Source organism: Canis lupus, chromosome 30, assembly GCF_048164855.1.
Source record: "Canis lupus baileyi chromosome 30, mCanLup2.hap1, whole genome shotgun sequence".
NCBI lineage: Eukaryota > Metazoa > Chordata > Mammalia > Carnivora > Canidae > Canis > Canis lupus.
Window position 1 is genome coordinate 9,227,962 of NC_132867.1, and position 20,298 is coordinate 9,248,259.

The 20,298-nt window shown below is 34.1% G+C and overlaps 2 long non-coding RNA genes across 2 annotated transcripts in view; one reads left to right on the forward strand and one right to left on the reverse strand.

Annotated features, from left to right (window-relative positions):
• LOC140621451 (uncharacterized) overlaps positions 1 to 20,298 on the forward strand; it is a 113,948-nt gene that overhangs the window by 28,313 nt on the left and 65,337 nt on the right. The gene's annotated exons all lie outside the window — the stretch shown is intronic.
• LOC140621452 (uncharacterized) overlaps positions 17,803 to 20,298 on the reverse strand; it is an 85,294-nt gene continuing 82,798 nt past the window's right edge. Inside the window, exon 3 of the long non-coding RNA XR_012021154.1 lies at positions 17,803 to 18,239. This is a non-coding gene — a long non-coding RNA (uncharacterized lncRNA). The remainder of the gene's footprint in view (positions 18,240 to 20,298) is intronic.

The window sequence follows — 20,298 nt, forward strand, 5'->3', positions numbered from 1 at the left end:
GTTAAGGAATTATACACACACTTGTCATATTCTCTCTAGTTCAACCTTCTATGGGAAGAGAATTCCTGTTTGCATCAGAAATTGAATGGTGTAACATTACTGATTCCCTTTCCTGATATCATCACTCACATAAGGCTAGGAGCAAATATGAGAACCCCAATAGAAATAAGTCAATCTAGCACAGATAATATTTTAATCAAAGAACCTTTCTTCTTTTTAACACTATTTCCTCAACTGATACTGGCTATAGTGACGAAGTTCTGACTGACTGTGAATTCCTCTTAGTAAGCCCTTTGATTTGCAAGGCAAAGTAAGACTCGGTTATGATATAAGTTGTAACAGGCGTCTCAGCTACAGGCTTGAGGGCCAGAGGTGAGGTAAGACATTACGAGGTATCCATGATATCAATTACATCAGGCTAGAATAGGAAAGTAATGAAGAGTCAGTAGAAATATTATAATTTTTTAAAAGACATATTTAACTGAATTACTTCATTTTCCTTAGTTGGCAGTAACTTAATTGTAGCAATGGGACACTTTAGGAAACAGTGAAATAAAGAGACCTGGAGCCTAGAAACTCCAGACATTGCATCAGTTTCCTAAAACTAATTAACTGCAATTTATTAACATAGAAATGCATAATAGTTAAATTTGCCATTCAAATAAGATGTCTTTAAGGTATAAAAACTTTAGAGAGGCCCTACCTATACAAATATTTCTCAAATACCATGTCCCTAAAATTGATTGGTAGTCTTTCTGCTTCTAATGACTCCGATTATAAACAAAATAAGATATTTACAAACAAAAAATATCAAATCCTACAGGAGCAGAACATATGGTAAGGCATAAAGGTAGAAATTCCATATTATGGCTGCAGATTTTCACAACTTCTTTAAAATGTTTTTCTATTTTTTTGCATTTATGGAAACTTATTCTTTGTTCATCTTTATATTTTGTATTTCATAGTGCTAATATTTAATACAACCACAAGAATTAACTTAATAAAGATCAAGACTGTCCAGGTGTGCTCCTGAATTTTTTACACACACTTTTTGTACTTCTAAAACAACAAAATGTTGGAGACATTTTTACTAGCTGCATTTAGTGATTACTTTCTGCATATGAACCATATAGTATGCTGCATATTCTATATATAATAACTCTTTCAAACCTCATTACGATCCTATGAGACAGATAATACTATATTTTCATTTTATACAGCGTCTTCTTGTCCAAGTTCTTGTACCCAGTGAATATAAGTAAATCCAAGCAATCTGGCTGTAAAATCTGCACTCTTAAGTATTATCTTAAAAAGCCTATATTAATAACTACTCTTTCTATAATATATACTATGCAGCCATGTATTTTTATTATTTTTATATCCCTTGTATTTTTCATCATCCCAGTTCTACAAATTTAGATTTGAGGGTTAGAGACTTCACGTTCAAGTGATTCTATTGAAAGTTCCAGTGACTATCCCAGTTCCTGACAACTAGTAGAAGCTTTTTTAACTTAACAATTAAATTTGGATTTTTAAAAAATCAGTTACTTAAAAAATATATTTATTTGTCATAAAAAGTTTTTCTTATGTTAAATTGTTAAACTAAATTCTGCAGTCTTTTCTTTTCTATTTTGAGAACTCCATATAAACCCCTGCAGGGAAAAAATGGCCATGGAGAGCAGTGAAAACATGTCAACATTCTGTGGAAAGGATACATGGGGACTATTTCAGTTATCTGGACTACTATATAGACTGTGTTATAATAATAAATGCATTGAAGTGCCTTAGGACAAGGATATCCACCTGAGCTCAATAGTAAGAGCATACTTTGGCAGGCAGACAGACAAAACCCTACTTAGAATGTAAGTAGCATGAATCATAATTTAAATTCTGGTAGATTTCACTGGTGCTAAATTGCTGAAGACATTGTGCTGGGGCAGCAGGCAATTGTGAGGAAGAACTAATTTTATGTTAAAATGAGTTACATATATTTTGGGGACAAGAATTAAAATAATTGTCCTGGCAGGCTAATATCATTATAAAATATAAAAGGAAAATACTAGTACAAAAGATTCCTATGCTGTTTGATAATTAAACATCTGGAGAAGTGAAGGAATAGTTATTTATAACATATTCATTAGACATTAAAATTACAGACTGGGAAAATTGTTCAAGTCTAATAATAAAGAAGCAAAACACAATCGAGAAGAATTAGAATACTATGTTTCTTCCCCCTTTATCTCCCAAACTCTCTTTCTTAGGAAAATGTGACATTTTGTAATTACGATTCATCTCTAGATTAGGTCAGTAACACGTCCCTTAAGAGATCACTATGTATTCAGTATCTTGGGTTATCTTAAAGCACTGCAGCCAACATATCTACCTCATTCTAGAAATATCTTTTAAAATTCAGTCCATCCTCTGCTCCTTCCTCAAAATCAAGACCATGAACCCAAATCTCTATATTGTACTTTACAGATTACAAGAAAGGTGAGAAACATTTTTACCTAACACATAAACTGGTAATCAGTTTTAGTAGCAAAGTAAAATCCTGGGGCAGACAAATTTGTGAGAATATCTAATTAAGACTATTAATACCTGAATACAAATAAAAAACTGAGATAAAAAATTCAATACAGTATACAAAAATGCTGCATATATGAATAGTCTTCAAAATGGATGTCATTTAGATTATTTAAATGTTTGTTCAAGTTGGGAAAACAATTTAGTTCCTTTCCATGTACAGAATGAAGCCAATAAAAAATTTTATTTTTTAACTGCTAGAAGGAATATCATGTGGATTTCCAATTTTACATTCTATAATTATATAGTATGACTAGATACTAAAGTGCTTAGCTACTTCCCATGGGGGATGAGGCTAGAGTATAAATGAGAATTAAGAATGAAAACCACATTAATATTAATTTGACAAGGAAAGTCTAATTGAATAAAAACTTTTTTTAGATAGGATAGATTCACTCTCTAAATAATTTGTAAACATGGATAATATATTTTTAATTTTTTTGAAAAACAAAGCAATTCTAAGATTTATTTTATGATATGGATTTATGTTAGATTTTAAGCTTTAATTTTTCTTCCTATTTTTCTAGAAGACTAGATATACAAAAAGGAGAATAAAATCTCTAGAAAGTATATTTAGAGGCCTTTATATTTACTTTTTACAAAAGCAAACAATATATGCATGCTATTGCTCTGGGTTGTAAATTACTCATTAATCATATTTGTAAGAAAGATGAGAAAAACTTTCATGTCATTGGATTCAGATAAAGGAAACCCATCATATTTCTCTGATAAATAATAACATAATCATAAATTCTGCAGCACCTACATAAATCATGTGGGTAAGTTATTCTTTCAAATATAATACATTATGTTCAAAATACCCTGTTAGCTATTTCACAATTAAGTGGCTGGTTTTTCTTTATAAGTGCAGCTCATATTTTCATATAGTAACTTTTATTTAAGTAATTCTTGATGCTGAAACATATATTTCGATATAAACATTGTGTCCTTTCCATTAAAGATTGCCACATGATTTTTCTAAGTAAGAGCACTATAGTATATTAAAATATATTTTTCACCACAGCTTATAACTGCTCTTTCAAAATAAAATGAATATGAGTGCTTTTAAATTATTTTATACTAAAATTAATATTAAGAATTCTGTCAGCAATATATGTTCTCTATTTTATTTACCCTAGCTTTGGTCCATATTTATTATAAACTTAGTGTGTTGGCTAGAATGAAGCTTAAAGATTGTTTCTCTTTCATTTAAGTGTCTTTGCTAGCAAGCCAAATTCAAACCTAAATGTGGTTCATGCATAATTTTGGTCATTCTAATTCTTTATCAAGATTTATTTTTTGCATTGGTTATTGTTTTAACTATGCTATAATTACAATTTTTAATTGACTCTATGACATTAAAATGGTACCTTTTCTATGAAAATTAAAGACCGTGTGGCTAGTTAGTACCTTTCAGACTTTTTTGTAGCTATTCCTCTTAACAAGATGACAGAATCGAACATATTTTTAGTTAAAAATTGATTCATAAGTATATTCACAATGATTTTACTACTAAAATTTTAAACACACTGTGAGAGTCTATTATTTATTTTGTAATGGTTTACCAGTGGTTTTCACTTTAAATATATTATATTAATATATTTAAGTGATATCTACTTCTATTTTCTTTTGATGAAATATGCAGGGTTAAGCTTTAATGCCTTGACAATAGCTCCTCTTAGGATTCACTCTTTGAGTCAGATGTCTTAACTACACTAAAAAACAAACAAACAAACAAACAAAACTACATACAGACCCACAGATGTAAGAACATCCTTTTCTCCATTGTCTCCTGAATATGCTGGTGGAGAAAGCTTGTCTGCTGTATTTAGCAACAGATGTAAGTTGATGAGTCTCCAAAGTCTCCTGGAGAAATAAATTTGTCAGAAATATTTTTTGTTCCTTACAGAATAATAGTATATATCTCTTCTTCTAAATTACTCTTTATTCTTTCATACACTATACATTGATCTGCTGTGCACATAAGTAGCTGGATTTTTTTTTTTAATGAAAATTCTGGGCACTAAATATAGGTTAAAAGATGCATTGCTTTATGCAACAGTATCATAGCAACCAAAGTTCTAAACTAAAGCAATCAGAATGGCAAAATGATGTAATTCAGATAAGTATATCAGAACAAATGAGTATGACAATAACCCAAACTTGCTCTTTCACACCCCATGCCTAGATCCCTTATGAAGAGGCAATTTTCATTCCCTGAATTTCAAATATTCTCACTCCTGGATCCTAGAATGGTGGAGGGTATAAAGCTGGAAAATTATGTCTCTCCAGCTATAGCCTAATTTGAAATGAGAGGATCTAACCAATACACATATGCCAAAGAAGCCACTGTATTTTTAATACCTATATACAAATTACTTTTGTAATAGGGAAAAATATAATGAAAGAAAAAGCCAGAAACTTCATTTAACCGTGCCTATTACAGGAAGGGAAGAAAGGCTATATAAAGGCAAAAGTTGCTACTGGACTGAAAATGCTTCCCTCTCTTCATTTTAGAACTCTAGTTAGTTCACTTTGTTTGTTTTGCAAGCTATGCTTTACAAACTAAACATTCTTTTAGAAAATGAGTTTAAACACACTAGCAGTCAAAGAAGGAAGCATAGGGGAATAAGTGTATAAAGATAAAATCAATGAAACCATTCCAAAATGTAGTTAACAAAGTGTAGGTGGCCATGGCTGTTTAGAAGCAAGGAAAACAGACCCATTTCCAATATGTCTCAAGTAATAAAAATAAAAACTAGCACTGGTTTAATTTTCCTTTTCTGACTCTCTAGAGACTCAAGATACATCTGCTACATCAGTTTGGAATGATGTAGGGTGACACAATACCAATGATCACAAATAGCCAGGAACCTTAAACTTTGTCTGTTTGGGTATTTGGGTTTTGTTTGTTCGTTTGTTTCAATTTACACACAAAAAAATTGTTTAAATTAACTCAATATCAATACTACTGACAATGTGAATCCATGCCCATGATTTGTTCATGATACTGAGCAAAATAATTTAAATGTGCCAGGAAGTGAGAAAAATCAACTGGAGAGTAGTATAGTGACAGAATTAACCAGAGGAGGGATTCATGAAGCCCATTGAGAAGACAGCAGAGGAAAAAGAGACTGAAAATAGATTCCGATGTTCCTTCCATCTTTAATGAACAGGCTCTTAATTTTATATAACTCTTTAACTCATTATTTCCCAACAGATTCTACCTTCCTTATTCTTCTACTCTTCCTTATTTTCCATTCATGATTCTTTACTTGTTGGCATCATTTTGTTTAGGATTTATTTATTTATGCTAAAGAGAGAGAGAGGGAAAGAGTAGGAGGGACAGGGGGAGGAGGAGAATCTCAAGCAGATTCTGCAGAGTGCAGAGCCCCACATTGGGCTTGCCTCAGGGCTTGATCCCAGGACCCTGATATGACCTGAGCTGAAACCAAGAGTTGGACACCCAATCTACTGTGCCCCCCAGGTGCCCCTGTTGGCATCGTCTTTAACATTTTTATGCAACCATTTTACTAGGTTGACAAATAGGCATCTAAAAACACCTTCAAAGTATGATGTTAGTTGACTTCTTTCCTGAAACTTCCAAGATGTCTACCACCTTCACCTTGAGACACTTTCCTTCTTTTAGTCTGTATCACTTTTCTAAATGTTATTTTTATGAATGTTTTACTGATTTTAACTATCATTCTTAGTACTCTAGGTGGGCTGTTATTGGCAAACCATCCCATAAAAGTTGGTGTTCCCTGAGTCTCTGCTCTCTGGCTTTCTCCCATGTTATTTCATACTGTCCTTCTGCAACCTTATCCAGAGTCATAATTAGAAATGTTATGGTAATCTCCTACAGGATATCTTCACTCTTCTGACTTACGAGTTATTTAATTCAAGTATCCATCAAAGTAGTAGTTCTATAACTTCTAAAAATCTTTTCCTCCTTTGTTATTTTTCACTTTGGTAGAAGACTCCACAATCAATTTGATGGCTCAAGTCAGAAATATAGATGACAGAGATTCATTCATTTTCTTGAACATTTATATTTGAGTTCATTACAGTTGTCTTGTCTTTATTACCAACCTTGCTTTAACTTTCTTACTCTGACTAGCATCATGTCCTTTAAAAAAAATTTCATGTTTAACATGCCTTTAATATTAACATGCTTTCCAATTTTTTCTCCACTCCTCCAACCCACAGCCAGAGGGATGTTTCTAAAATGCATAATTATGATATTTCTCTACTTTAAATTTCTTCAACACTCCACTTGCATATAGGATAAAGTTCAAATGCCAATGCATAAAATAAAAAGCTCTTTACCACAGTCATAGAGAGCAATTTGGTTTTCCCTAAATAGACTACATAATGTCTTTTACCTGTTTTCTTATGTCTTTAATGACCTTTTACATGCATCCAAGCTGATTTACAAACATAAAACCATCTTTTGAATTGCAACATATTTGACATCTATTCAAGGGAAACATGCCAGTATATCTAGACGGTTAAATTTTTCCTCTTCTGAAATTTCAGAGTTACTTAATTATGGCTTTCATAAAACCTTTCATAATACTTATTGTATTCATTAGAATTTATAGTGTTGTACTGTGTGCTATCTACCTATGCATCCTTAGTAGTGTCTTAACACATTATGTTGAAGAATGGAAGATGAAGAAAAGGAAAAATAAAGCTGAAAGGAGTTTTACCATTAATTCCAGTTATGGGATTGCTCTCAGCTCTCCTCAAAATCTACTAACTTATAAATGTTTGATATCATTTTAATTGCATATATGCACTGTAGTGGTTAATATTATGTGTCATCCTCACTGGGCCACAGGTTGTCCAAACATTTGGTCAAACACTCTTCTGCAAGTGTCTATGAGGATGTTCCTAGGTGAGATTAGCATTGGAATGTGTAGACTAAATAAAGTAGGTTGTCTTTCCTAATATGAGCAAGCTCCATTCAATCAGTTGAAGGCTTGGATAGGAAAAAAAAAAAAAAAAAGGCTGACACCCCTATGAGTAAAAGGGAAATAAATTTCTCCCTGCCTGACTGTCTTGAACTGGAATATCTTTTTTTTTTCTTTTTTTTTTAATTGCCTGTTAAACATTAAGTCTTTCTGAGTCTTGAGCCTGTAAACCTTTGGACTAGAACTATGCCATCTCTCCTGGGTCTCCAGCTTGCTGACTGCAGATCTTAGGACCTATCAGCCTTTGTAATTGCAGGAGTCAATTCTTTAACAATAACTAAATCTCCTCCCACCTGGATATAGACATATACATCCTATTGGTTCCATTTCTCTATAGAATCAGACTAATATATACATACATGTAAGGATTAAAATGACCAATATGACAAAGGCGCATGTTTGAATACGTCACCTGCAGACTAGAATGTAATCAGCTTTTCAAGCCATAAGAATTAATGACTCATCAAGGCTACTTGTGTCTGCCATTGAGGACTTCAGAAAGCAAAGAGTTTTGGAAATGTGCACAGGAACACAAAAAGAAAGAAAACAATTCTCTGAGTCTACAATTTTCCTGTGTTAGCCTGAATCATCTTAAATCATTTAACTTTAATTTGTTTAAGTTTTCTAATGAAATATTTTTTTATCTGAGAAGATATATATACAGAATTTCATAGGGACTTTGCTTTGTTCCTTTAATGCAAATGAACATATCCTCTCATGATATATGAGGTTTTTGCTGCTTTGTCTAACAAAACTAACTCTATAAAGTGCTGAGATTTTAGAGGGATCTGTAGTAAGATCACTTGGTTGTGTCTGGTAGCCAGGGTATTTTAAGGTTTGTCTCTAGGAGAATGTGCTAGAATTGAAGGCATTGCAAAAACAGCAGGCTGAATATGAAAATGACAAAATAAACATGATTAGTTCTCTGAGAAGATCCAAAGAAAAATATGAACTTTCTTGTAACTGTGCTTGTGACCGATAATTATAACCCAAAGCAAGACAGGGGACAACGGGGATGCCTGGGTGGCTCAGTGGCTGAGCGTCTGCCTTCAGTTCAGGGCGTGATCCCAGATTTTGGGATTGAGTCTCACATCAGGGTCCCTGTGAGGAGCCTGATTCTCCCTCTGCCTGTGTCTCTACCTCTCTCTCTGTGTTGTTTATGGATAAGTAAATAAATAAATCTTTAAAATAAAGACAGGGGACAACATAGTAATATCAAATAAAACAGTAGGAGTTAATAATCAGGAATAGTAAATAATCATACCTATTTACAGAGGGCTCACAATGTTCAAAAACTGATGTCAGCATATTTTGTACATGTTACTTAATTTATTATTATCATTATTTATTTATGATAGTCACAGAGAGAGAGAGAGAGAGAGAGGCAGAGACACAGGCAGAGGGAGAAGCAGGCTCCATGCACCGGGAGCCCGACGTGGGATTCGAGCCCGGGCCTCCAGGATCGCGCCCTGGGCCAAAGGCAGGCGCCAAACTGCTGCGCCATCCAGGGATCCCCTACTTAACTTATTTAACAAAAGCTGTAAAAGATAATATGATCATTATCCCTGTTATACAGACAAGTTGTCTAAGGCACAGAGAAATAAGGTACAATTTTTTTTTTTTTACTAGATAAATAGATACGAGGCTGAAACTCAGGACCCGTGTTCTCATTTCTATTCAATTCTACTTCTTAGATGATAACAAGTCTACCAAGAGGGTACATAACCATAAAGACAAATTATAGGACAAACCAGAGTACTCAGTTTTCAGAGTTCCAAACACAATATGTATTTAAATATTATTACCATAAATGAGTATAATGAAGCCAATTATCCATTTATGTGAATAAATGGTGAAATGAAAATTGTTTCCATTTCCACTAAAGTATATTAACCTCACATGGAAATGTAAATTTTTTTAAAAGACCCTCTCTGACACTCCTGTTGCCACCACTGAATAGATATGTAATAAATATTTAAGATTCTCCAAATGAATAGCCTACAAAAAGTGCCAATTTGTGGTAGTTTATCCTCATTAAGATGTCTGCCCCAAAGTACAAAGAAGTAGACAAATCACTTTTTTTATGATGAGCTGCTGACTGCATTACGTGGCAGGGAATTTTGTGATCAGAGGGCAAGAAGCAAGTGGCAGGTAGAGAGAGATGCACAAGGAAGGAAGAGAGAGAGAGAAGCACAGGACATTTCAACTGTAAAGTGCATTGGTTGATTATCTATGGAATTCCAACTTTATTTTCTGAACAAATATGGGAATGGAAGTAACAATAAACGAGTTTGCCATGTTGCTAAGAGAACCCTGGAAAACACAAGTACAAATATTTCTAGAAACAAGGAAAGATCCAAGGTACAAATCCAAATGGGCAATCAGAGAGGAAACATGAGATCTGAGGGAAATATGCTTCAACAGAGTTAAGAAAGAACCGGAAGACAGATTGCCAGAATCATAGCTCTGCACACAAAACGACTTTTGTAAAGGGCTATGCATAAATTTGTAGGACCCCTTTAGGTGAATTATTTCTGATTTGATTTGGTGGAGTTTTCTAGAATGAAATGTAATCCCAATTCCCTTGACCAGGGAAATCTGATGAAGTGGAACTAAATTTTTTGTGTGTGTGAAATGCCAAGCTAATTGTTTTAAATCTTAACACTGTCACTGGACCAAAACTACTATATTAGTTTTCTATGCTATGTAACAAATCACCACTAATTTAGGGGTTAAAGAAACACATATTTACTGTTGCACAGTTCCTGTATCAGGAGTCCTGGCATGGCATAGTTGGGTCCTCTTCCCAGGATCTCACAAAGCTGAAACCATTTTCACCAGTGGTTTGAATAAGGAAAAAGTTCCTTCAGGTTATTGGCAGATCCATTTCCTTGCAGGTACAGAACTCATGACTACTTTCTTCTTGAAAGCCAGCAGAAAAATCTCTTTTGTTTTCGGCCTTGAACTTCTAGACTCTTTTCTAAAGGACTCCCCTTTTGATTAACATAAATAACTCCCTTGATTAATATCTCCTTTTGTTAATACAAAGTCAATTGATTTAGGACCTTCATACATCTGCATAATCCCTTTACTTTTTGTCATATTTTGGGGTTAGAATGAATAACAGACTTAGGGCGCATGGTTTATACAGGGTGTGGATAATTGGGAGTCATTTTAGGACTCTTCCTACCTATATCTATCATGACAAGTAGACTGACCAATCAATACAAAGGCTTAACATCTCCAGATGCTTTATTATAAAGGTCAAGATTATTATCCTTGGTTCACAAACTGGAAGCAATTTCAAGACCTAGTTCAGTGCAGATGCAAATTCAACTAATCATGGTCTTGAAAATTTCCAAACTGAAGAGAAAAAACTTCCCACCTTTAATCCTTAAATCACAGAACTTTTCTCTTATCAAACCTCCCAATTAAGTTTATGTTATTAGGTGTTTTCTGACTTTCGCAGAAAATACCCAGCACTTTCTTTCTTAAAAAAAAAGGTGTAATATATGTTTGCATTCCCGTAAATGCACTTTCTGGGTTTTATAAACAGTATTATAGGGTTAACCTGTTTTCAACTTATGTTCTGCCAAGGAATTGAAATCTCTCATATTAGTATGAACTATTTTCCAATTTGTATTTGTTAATTATTGGCTTATAGTACACCAAACACTTTATGATGTTTTCTGTTTTTTTTTTCTAATGTTTTACAATGGTTTAATATGTTCACCCTATACTTTGGTAAAGAGTACATTTTCCATGTTGTTATCAGTCATGAATGAAAATGTTAAATAGAATTGGGCCAAGTCTCTATAGGGTATTTGTCTTCCATCCTCACTTGAACTATTTGTGTTTTAGTCAAGCCACCTATACACTCATTTTACACTTAGCTGTCAGTCTAATAGTTCAATTGAAGAGTGAGCATTTTCCAATGTATTGATGAATATGTTATATGGAACAAAGTAAAAAGTTTGCTGATACAAAGATTGATTATTTTTCTTGGAGTATTTTTCTTGGATCTTCCAAAGTCATTATTTGGTATGACTTTGGTTTTTTAATATTTAAAAATCAATGGCCCATTCTTTCTCTAACCAGTAAGAAAAAATAAAAACAACCTCTCCCCCCCAAAAACCTTAATTGGTGCAAACACAATTTCAATTGTGGTAAGATGAATAAAATAAGATAAATATATAGTTTTCAGCTTAACCTACTTCGTTTTTCTGGTTTACATACAAAAGACTCTTCAGATGTTTTGCTAATTCTTAATGATTACAAAAAAATAATAATAATAAAGCCCACCAGCTTCTTTAATGATTCAAATATCAGTGCCTAACAAGCTTGACATACCAGGATCTACATGTGTGTACTTTCTCCATCCCATTCCTTCCCCTATTCCATCCCACTTTTTGGAACTTTTATTCTTTAAGTTCCCATTTCAAGTTTCTCTAATGGTGCAGGTTAAAATAAGCAATATCTGGGGTTCTTTTAGTATTATCTGTTATTGGCTTTAACTTTTGTTTGTCTTTTTCTGTCTTGAGGCCTGCCCTATAAAAAGAATACTTTACAATTCTTTTTATGTCATGTGGAATTGCATCTCATTTTGTTTTGATTTCTTTTTTTTTTAATTTTTTCTCTAAGCATTTACTAATTCTTTTTTCCTCTTTTTTGATAATTTAATGGCTTCCTTTTTGTAGTAGTCTCCATGTGTTAAACTTTGATTATACTATTTTATAGGTACAATGATTGAGATTATAGATTACATGCCTTTCTAAATAATAACAGTTGTTTGGACCAAAACATTTTCCCAGCTTTACTGGGGATGGAGGATAAAAATCTTAGTGAGAAAATGTTTTTTAACTTGGAAAAGCAAAGTGAGTTAGAATACAGAATGGATTTTGCTTATCCTCAACGTATCCTCAATGAAATTAAATAATTTTAGCATGTCAAAATATATATTTGTTGTTGCACAAATGGAGCCTTCCATACAGAAGTTAATATGATAAAAAGGAAAGTAAGGAAGATAAAAAATAGGTTCCTGAGCTCTTATACCTAATATTTCATAGTACCACCCATTCAAGATGACTTGCTGTATACTATACTAAATGGGAAATAGAATGTGATATGTTAGGCATATCAAATTAACCCATAATTTAAAGAAAATTTTAATTATCAAAGCAACTAACATTATACGTAGTATAAGAATGAATTGACAAACAAATGACTCATTATTATGGAACTAATTACATACCACCAGACATGCCAATTTGGTGGCTGTAGGTGGTGGTGGTAATGTAATTTACTTAATGCATGAAGAAATCAAAGATTTGAAATTTCTTAGCTACTACAGTTTGTCAAACAATAAAATATACTATATTTTCATGAAAATAATACTTTACTAAGTTTTTAAAGATTTACCTTTATTTTCATATCTGTATATTGGAGATGAGTTGGTCCATGAGAACCTACAGAGAACATATTCATGTTTAGCTGCAAGCCATTATTCAAATTGCCGTTGACCACGTATTTGTCTATTTTTTTATTTTTATTTATTTATTTTTTATTTTATTTTATTTTTTAAAAGATTTTATTTATTTACTCATGAGAGAAACAAAGAGAGAGGCAGAGAAGCAGGCTCCATGCAGGGAGCCCGATGTGGGACTCCATCCCGGGACTCCAGGACGACCTGAGCCAATGGCAGATGCTCAACTACTGAGCCACCCAGGAGTCCCTCTAACAGCTTTTTAAAAAATATACATTTGTTTGGATTTTCACATAGATAATCATGTCATCTGAAAATCAACACGGTTTTAATACTACCTTCAAATCTGGATGCACCTTATTCTTTTTTTGCGCTTGTGTTGAATGGTGAGGACCCCAGTGCAATAGTTGTAAGAGCAGACAATTCAAGGTTGGAAAATGCAATAGTTTTCCATTTGTAGAGAAAGCATTTGAGATATTAGGTAGAATTATACACTAACTCTAAAAGTGATAAGTCCCACATTATTAAAAACACTAAGTTAAAACCTATAGCAATTGTATTTTAACTTCCAGTGCCAGGTAACTGTATATAAGCCCGGGATTTCCCACAGCAGAACTGATTTTATGAAAGGAAGCATTAATAAAGTCTCCTTAAAGCACTAAAATAGAAAAGAAAAAAAACAAAGAGCTAAAATACACTGTAAAATTGAAGTCCTAAAGTTTTACCCTAACTTTGTTAACTAGAACATTAGCATTATAGAATTTAGAGGAATGAACAGTCTTTAAAATTAAGCTAGCCTTTAATGCTTCAATTTTCTCTACCAGGTGTTTGAAAATCTTTGTTGACAAATAATCCACTATTTTCTAGACTATCTCATTCCATTTTTGGATTTTACTAATTGTTAGCATATCCATTGTTAACTCTTCAGTTGATTGTGTCTCTCAGTATTTTTTACTCGTTGGTCCTTTTTCTTTTCTAGTCTTTCCCCCTTTTCTGAGACATCTATTTTCAATGTTAAGGGTCATAGGTGACATCAAATATTATTATGATTATGATATAATCATGATGATATAATTCAGTGTCTTCTAATTTCTCTCTTCTGAATATAATTCAATTTTTATAAACCCATGGCAAAAACGTGATGTGCCAATTAATTCCATTTTACATATGGAAAAAAAAGACAGGTACCAGTTCTTTAAAATAGAATACCAATTTGATTTGCATGTGTTCTGGAGTAGCTTTTTTCCATATCTGTTACTTTCTGTAGAAAAAACTTCTCTGGCAGCCCTGATGGCCTAGCAGTTTAGCACCGCCTTCAGCCCAGGGCTTGATCCTGGAGACCCAGGTTCGAGTCCTACTCAGGCTCCCTGCATGGAGCCTGCTTCTCCCTCTGCCTGTGTCTCTGTCTCTGTCTCTGTCTCTCTCTCTCTCTCTGTGACTATCATAAATAAATAAAAATTTAAAAAAAAACATTTTAAAAGAAAAGAAAAAGCTTCTCTACATTAGGCTCTACAGAAATAAAAATTTCCTCTTTGGCTAATTTCCATTGAGATGATGTTACTTATCTTATTCATTCATCAAATATTTATTGAACTTAAGTTGAATAGGCTCAGAGCTAGGTAGAAGAATTATCAAGTGAAGAAAGCAAGTTCATGCCCTCATAGGTTCAAAACCGAAGTGGCCTTTACATTACAATACTAAGTGCTTATAAAGAAAAATATATATAAAGTTAGTAACAAATAGAGAAGGGGCTATTTAACTCTGCCTAAGGGAACCTAAAAGAGGATGGAACATTTCATCTGAAGAATTTATAGGAATAATTAAAAGTAACCAAAAAAGGGATGTGAAAAGGCAGTCTGTGCCCAGCGAGCTACACAGAGAAATTAAGGTATAGGAATTTACAGAGTGATAAGAGGTGCGGTCTGATTTCTTCCTTTATACCTCATGTCTGGATTTTCAGGTTTCTTGTTTGTTTGTTTGTTTGTTTGGATGATATTACCCTTTGCTCTATCTCTTTCTCTGGAAAGTAATTTCAAGATTGGCTGTTTGTAAAGACATTGAAAGCAAGGCATTTTCCTCACCTTTATGTATGGTTTCACATTTGGAGGAATTTTGATTTTGTCTCAGCAGTAATAGCCTGTTTGAGAAAATTTTTTAAAAATGTTTTATTCGCGGATCCCTGGCTGGCTCAGCCATTGGGCGCCTGCCTTCCACAGAGGGCATGATCCTGGAGACCCAGGATCGAGTCCCACATCAGGCTCCTTGCATGGAACCTGCTTCTCCCTCTGCCTGTGACTCTGCCTCTCTCTCTCTCTGCGTGTGTCTCTCATGAATAAATAAATAAATAAATCTTTTTAAAAAATTAGACAAATAAAAATGTTTTTCATTGACAAAACACAAAATGGGGGAGAGGGTAGCCTGAATTCCACTCAAAAGATATGAATGCTAACCTGGACCAAACCTTGTGAAGAGCCTAATTGAGATGGGCAGTGTCATTGAATTGATGAAACATGTCACCACAGTTTTAAGTTAATGAAAATAAAAGTCTCTGTGAGAAGCTTTAGCATTAGTACTTTTAGAAGCAACAGCGGCTGTATCTGTCTTTGCTTTAACAGCTGTTTCATGTAGGTGACAGGCTGACAGGAGAACAATCAGGGGTTTATTTCTAGTTGAATTTTTAGTTTCTTCTTTCATTTGTGGGTTATTGTTTGAAAAGAAGTGTCCCCGTATTCTCTGCTTTGTCAGCAGTCTTCCTTTTCAAGTTTTTGAAGCTTGTCATAGATAGCTAGCAAACAACTGAACTTTTTAAAGCTTTTTATTGTATGTGCATGATGTCCTCTATGACTTTGAGTTTGAAATAAGTAAAATGAAGTCGCTTAAAAATTGGGTTTTGGCATAAATGTAACAAAACTAGTTTAACCTGCATAATTACTGATATCACTAGAGAATTATGTCACTCTTGCATGTCTTGTACACTACTGACATTCAGTGAATGTTAAAATAAATCCTAACAATGGGCTTTCAAATCTGACTAAAGTCAGAGAAATTCCACTGATTTTGAGAAAGTGGGTTACTTTAAGTGTGTAAGTATATTAACCTCACATCTTCATTCGTGATGGCCAATTTATTCTCGTGATTTTTTCCTGGAAGGTGCAAGGCTTTTTTGAAGATACATCAATCCTCTCAGTCTGGAGTGCCAATGAAATCACTACAAAGATACTTTCCCAAATAGCTGAAAGAGTTAATGTTGTGCCTAAAAACCTCTAAAACCAACATTCTAACAGGAAGTTTCTGGATGTGTTTCAAGCAAAATGACTTAAAGTAGTAATCATTGAAAACTAAAAAATCTGGTTAATAATGATTCCTTTATAAGTCAGTAATGATGAGTGGCAACTCTTTCTAAGACCTCAAAGAGCACAGGTAAAACATTGGAGGAATTTTGAACTTCTATAGACATGGTGAAGAAAGGACTGTCATGACAGGATATAATGTGGATTATTCCATAAAACAGAAAAAAAAAGAGAAACCCACATATACACTGTTGCTGGGAACAATGGGCAAGATACTTTCCATCACTCTGAAATGACATTTATTAAGTGCTTATTATGTTTGATATATGTATTGTTTTAAATGTATCACTTCATTTAATTCTATATCAGGGCAAAACTATGCTGAACATATGGTCAATGATGCTGTATAAATTTATTTTGTTATTTGATTAAGAATATACTTGTCAGCTAGTAATATTTTATTGATAGTTTACTGAGTTAACAGGCATTTATTGAGCAATAATAAATTTGCTGATAGACAACTCAAAGAGGGTCAAAATTAAGGAAAATTTTATGATTATATAATCCTAAAAAAAAAAGTTGATAGCCTAAGAAGAGTAAAATTTTAGAGTGGCCAAGTTTTCAATGAATATACTTTATACGGTGGAGCTTGGAGAAGGAGGAAGTGGGATGGTTTTTAAGAATGTATTTATTTTATTTGAGAGAGAGAGCATGAGATGAGAAAGGGACAGAAGGCAAGGGAGAGCAAAAAATCTTAAGCAGACTCCCTGCTGAGCACAGAGCCCAATGCAGGACTCAATCCCATGACCCTGAGATCACCATCTGAGCTAAAATCAAGAATTTGTCACTTAACCTACTGAACCACCCAGGTGCCCCTAAGATTTTTTTAGACTAGTAAATTAATAGTATATACTTCTATGGTAGCATTGAAAGAAGAATATATTTAAAGTAAATTTTACTTCTGTTTTATATAGGACTTAAAAATTAAATTAAGAAAGGAATACTATAATATGCTATTTTTCTCACATATTTCTCACATTTCACCCTTCCAGCTTAAAGAATAGTAATAAATATGCTTAAATTAGACTGAAAGAATAGCAAGAAATATTTTAAAATGTAATTAGCTCATATATGTATAAAAGCCAATACAGTAGGCTACTTTATCTCAGTGTATACTTTAAAACCCTGAAGAATACATAAATGCTGTATTTGGATTAATCAAAATTTAAGAAATGTAATATATGTATTAATCACGGTTCTCCAGAGAAACAAACCAATAGGAGATATAGGAGATATGTATATTGTTTTGCAGAGAGAAATTAAGTAATAATATATACATGTAATTTCATTATATAAGTAATTTAAGGTTTATATATAGATATTTATATATATACAGAGAGATAGACAGTGACAGAGACACACACAGAGAGGGAGAGACAGATTTTATTATAGGAATTGGCCCATGGGATTATAGAGGATTATTATCAAGAAATCCCAAGATCTGCCATCTGCAAACCAGAGAACTAGGGAAATTGATGGTATAAATCAGCATGAGTCCAAGGGCCCAAGAAGCAGAGCCAGTGGTTTGGTTTAAGTCCCACTCCCAGCTGGAAGGCCAAAGAACCAGTAGTGCCAATGTATATAATAAATCCCAGACTAAATAGATGACAAATTTACCCTTCCTCCACTTTTAAAAACAACAACAACAACAAAATGAAATGCCAAAGGAATTTCACTGGGATGAAGTTCCTCCACCACTTAGAGAATATCTCTGTAGCCACTGGATGAGCTGGGCCACCACGGTGTCCGAGATCCCAGGACAGGCCTCTTCCATCAGGTAGATGGCCCCTCTCAGTTCTTCTATGGACATCATGTTTCCTCCACTCACCTGGCTTTTCTCCTTCAGCTCTGCAAACAGAGGAGAAATAATTGTAGATAAACACTGAGAAAAAGGCCTCTTTGGGATATCTTTCACCTTATTTCTTTCTAAGTCCGAAGGCTGAAGTGCTCCATTCTCAAGATCCTTTGGATCTTTCTCTCGGAAGGTGAAGATCCAGTCCCAAGAGTCACTGCCCCCAAATGCCTGGATGCCCAAATCAAATAATGCCAAAACAAAGGCCTGGGGATCTTAGCTCAGGGAGAGACTAGGGACAGGGATGGAGAAAAAAGGAGCAAAAATGATTCCCAGATGAAGAGAAAAACTTTTGTGCAGAAGTTGATCTAGAGATGAGAGAGAACAACACTATATTCAAGAAAGTAAAAAGAAAACCAAAGGTCAATTTCTGTAACAAAATTTTCTACAAGTAAAATGGAGAGAAATGTGACCAGAGAGATAAATATGAGGAAGTTCACCAAGGTTTTTTTCTAAAGTCATGATATGAACTTTGCAACAAGACCATAAAAGATGGTTAAGTAGGCAAGTAACTATGAGCAGATTTGCATTTGGGAGAGAATGTGTCAGAGGATGCTAAACAGTGAGCAGTTAGGAAGTGGAAGTGTAATTCAAGTGGGAGACAAGGGTGACTTGAACTAGATTGATGACAGTGGGGATAGAAAAAAATCCATGGATGGAGCAGTTCTTTTTTGAGTTAGAACTTATTGGCATGGAGTAGGGAAAGAGAGGAATCAAGAATGAAAAAAACAAGGTTTCTGGTTGGAGCAAATGGGTAAAAAAAGTCATCATTGGCTGAGATGGGTGATCTCAGAGGATGATCAGTTCTGATAAGAAGATGGTAAGTTCAATTTTAGAGACGCTGAGGTTAAGGTTTTGACATTCAGAAATACCAAGCAGACAGCTGCAAACAGAGTTATTCAGAGAATTCAGGTGTCACTTATCATTCTCAGATGTGTTATTAAGATTGCTGTGGGGGGCAGCCCTGGTGGCTTAGCGGTTTAGCACCGCCTGCAGCCCGGGGCTGATTCTGGAGACCCAGGATAGAGTCCCACATCGGGCTCCCTGCATGGAGCCTGCTTCTCCCTCTGCCTGTGTCTCTGCCTCTCTTTCTCTCTGTATCTCTCACAAATAAATAAATAAATAAATAAATAAATAAATAAATAAAATCATTAAAAAAAAAAAAAAAAGATTGCTGAGGGACAGTGGATGGTGAAATCCTAAGGCATGAGCCCTGTTTAGGGCTGGGTGGACAAAGAAGGAATTACCAATGGTAATGCTACAAAGAAAAGTCAGAGACATTAATCATTTATTTTCTATAGATTCATTGAACACCTGTGAGGCAGATGGTAGGAAAATAACAATAATCCAAATAGCCTAAGGTTCCTGTCCTGCATAGTAAGTTTTTAAAAAATCAAGAAGAGGGAGGCATGGTGCTCTAAGATGAAGTAAGTGGTTAATATTTATTTAAGTTTTTAAAAAGCTATAAAGTAATTTTTTCCCCAAATGTTCCACTTTTTCTCATTGAACAATAGGAGTTTGTCTAAATCTAGTATTTCTCAGAAACAAAAGGATTGTGTAGCTCATTCCTTAGACATCTTCACTCTTTTCCTAATTTTGGTTAGAAAACCTGTCAGATATTCCTAGAAGGCTCATTAATATTAGTTTAATTTCTGTAATGATTGGGTCTAGGGGAATTGTAGTGTTAGCACATCTGTCTGTTTCAGAAATACCTTATGCTGGGAACACTTTGATGTGTTTTTGTGGACTCGATTCCCACTGCAGAAGCCAAGTTGCAAATGCTATCTGTGACTCCAGAAGACTCCTTGCTCCTATTTTCTCACTAGCTTTCCTCCTATTATTGCTATCAACATTCATATCTTTAAGGGCAAAGACAATCTAGCACAAATGTTCTTTATCACATAGCCAGCCCTAATAGTCCCCTCTGTCCTTCAAACTACGGCAAAGATATCTACTCATGCCCTGTGATATTGTGCTATTTTCTCAAGAGGACAGATTTTTACTAAGCTTTATTTTTTCAATCTGGCTTTACTTAAACTATTTTTGGTCAAAGCC